Source organism: Tachyglossus aculeatus, chromosome 2, assembly GCF_015852505.1.
Source record: "Tachyglossus aculeatus isolate mTacAcu1 chromosome 2, mTacAcu1.pri, whole genome shotgun sequence".
Lineage (NCBI taxonomy): Eukaryota > Metazoa > Chordata > Mammalia > Monotremata > Tachyglossidae > Tachyglossus > Tachyglossus aculeatus.
The window spans coordinates 10,497,238-10,499,816 of NC_052067.1; the positions used below are offsets into that span (position 1 = coordinate 10,497,238).

The window sequence follows — 2,579 nt, forward strand, 5'->3', positions numbered from 1 at the left end:
ATAAATATGCACAAATAAAATAAATAATAAATAGAGTAATAAATCTGTACAAACATATATACAGGTGCTGTGGGGAGGGGAAGGAGGTAAGGCGGGGGGGATGGGGAGGGGGAGGAGGGGGAGAGGAAGGAGGGGGCTCAGTGTGGGAAGGCCTCCTGGAGGAGGTGAGCTCTCAGTAGGGCCTTGAAGGGAGGAAGAGAGCTAGATTGGCGGATGTGCGGAGGGAGGGCATTCCGGGCCAGGGGGAGGACGTGGGCCAACCTCCATAGTTTGGTGGACCTTGTAACCTCCCCAGTGCTTAGAACAGTGCTTTGTACATAGCAAGTGCTTAATAAATGCCATCATTATTATTATTATTAGTAGAGTGCCCTGCACATAGTAAGTGCTCAGCAAATACCATTGATTGATTTTAAGATGCAAAACCATCCCCACAGTTAACAATGCAAGAGTCAACCTTTTTAACCCCTGCACACCCTCTCAGGGTCGCACCTGGAGAGTTTCCAGTCCTCTACCAGTCTTGATTACAGGAGGGAGAGTCAAGCAGAGGCCTACCCATTCTATTCCTAGCTTGGGCAGTGGCTAGCGAGTGGAAGGCCATCTGCTACAAATCAAAACTCATCCACGCTGGGCAGCAGGGGCATGCGAAAGAGTCGAGGGCGGAGACTCCAGTTTACTGCACGGAAGGAGGCAATGGAAACCAATTCTGTATTTTTATCAAGAAAACTCTATGGATACACTACCAGAACAATTGCAGATGGAGGTGGGGCGTTCTGGGAGAGATGTGGGTTAGGGTTAGGGTGTTTAAGTGCTTACTTTGTGCTAAATAATAATAATAATATTGGTATTTATTAAGCGCTTACTATGCATCAAGCACTGTTCTAAGCACTGGAGGAGATACAAGGTAATCAGATTGTCCCTCATGGGACATGTCCTACTGTTGGGTAGGGACCATCTCTATATGTTGCCAACTTGTACTCCTCAAGCGCTTAGTACAGTGCTCTGCACACAGTAAGCGCTCAATAAATACGATTGATTGAATGAATGAATCACCATTTGACAGATGAGGGAACTGAGGCCCAGAGAAGTGAAGTGACTTGCCCAAGGTCACACAGCTGACAAGTGGCGGAGCTGGGATTCGAACCCACAACCTCTGGCTCCCCAGCCCGTGCTCTTTCCAGATGGAAATTATCTGATCGGAAACAGTCCCTGTCCCACATGGGCTTCATAATCCGTTATACTCCCTTTCTACTGATGAAGAAACAGGCTCAGAGGGTATAAGTGACTTGCCCTAATTCACACAACAAGGCCAGGATCATCTTTTAGCACAAACAACTCACAGGGTGGGGAAGAAATTGTCAGGTTCTTTAATTTTAACCGGTGCCTAAGGAGCAGAGTGTAAAAGTAGATCTTTGAGTTGATTAAATTGTTTAGAAAGAATGCCGCTCTGGGTCGGAGGTGCCTTGACAGCATTAGGCAAGACAAGCAACTCCTGCAAAGACTAATAATCATTTTACAACTCCCTACTTAATGAATGTTGTGTTGTTTTGTTTTGAATTCTTGAACGGAAAATCAAATAATAGTTTTGTGATGTTTAGTGTTACAGAATATTGCATGTAAAGGAATTTCATATTCATTTTCCAGGGATTCTTAAATAGTTTCCATTTATAACAATTTACTACAGCCCAGCACACACATTCTGCTTCTCTAGCCCCAGCTTGCTTGCTGTGCTTCAATCTCATCTTTCTCACCACCATCCTCTTTCCCATTTCCTTCCTCTGACCTGGAATTCTCAGCCCCTCCATTTACAACAGACCACCACTCTCCCCACCTTCAAAGCCTTATTAAAATTGCATCCCTTCCAAGAGGCCTTTCCAGATTAAGCCCTCTTTTCCCTGACTCCATCCAAACTGCTACCTTGCTGGTTCAATCTCTCATCCTATCCCGACTGGATTACTACATTGGCCTCCTCTCTGATCTCCCATCCTCGTATCTCTCCCCACTTCAGTCTATACTTCACGCTGCTGCCTGGTTCATCTTTGTGCAGAAATGCTCTGGGCATGGTACTCCCCTCCTCAAAAATCTCCAGTGGCTGCCCGTCAACTTACGCATCAAGCAAAAATTCCTCACTCTTGGCTTCAAGGCTCTCCATCAAATCGCCCCCTCCTACCTCACCTCCCTTCCCTCCTTCTCCAGCCCAACCCGCACCCTCCACTCCTCTGCCGCTAACCTCCTCACTGTATCTTGTTCTCACCTGTCCCTCCGTCGACTCCCGGCCCACATCCTCCCCCTGGCCTGAAATGCCCTCCCTCCACCCATCCGCCAAGCTAGCTCTCTTCCTCCCTTCAAAGCCCTACTGAGAGCTCACCTCCTCCAAGAGGCCTTCCCAGATTGAGCCCCCCTTTTCCTCTCCTCTTCTCCATCCCCTCGGCCCTACCTCCTTCCCCTCCCCACAGCACCTGTATATATGTTTGTACAGATTTATCATTGTATTTTCCTTGTACATATTTACTATTCTATTTATTTTGTTAATGATGTGCATTTAGCTTTAATTCTATTTATTCTGATGATGACACCTGTCC

At 46.8% G+C, this 2,579-nt stretch overlaps 1 non-coding gene across 1 annotated transcript; it reads left to right on the forward strand.

Moving 5' to 3' along the window:
* The first annotated feature begins 471 nt into the window (after positions 1 to 471).
* LOC119924795 lies at positions 472 to 609 on the forward strand. Its single transcript, XR_005449489.1, has one exon. It is a non-coding gene; the product is annotated as a small nucleolar RNA SNORA7 (small nucleolar RNA).
* The last annotated feature ends 1,970 nt before the right edge of the window (positions 610 to 2,579 follow it).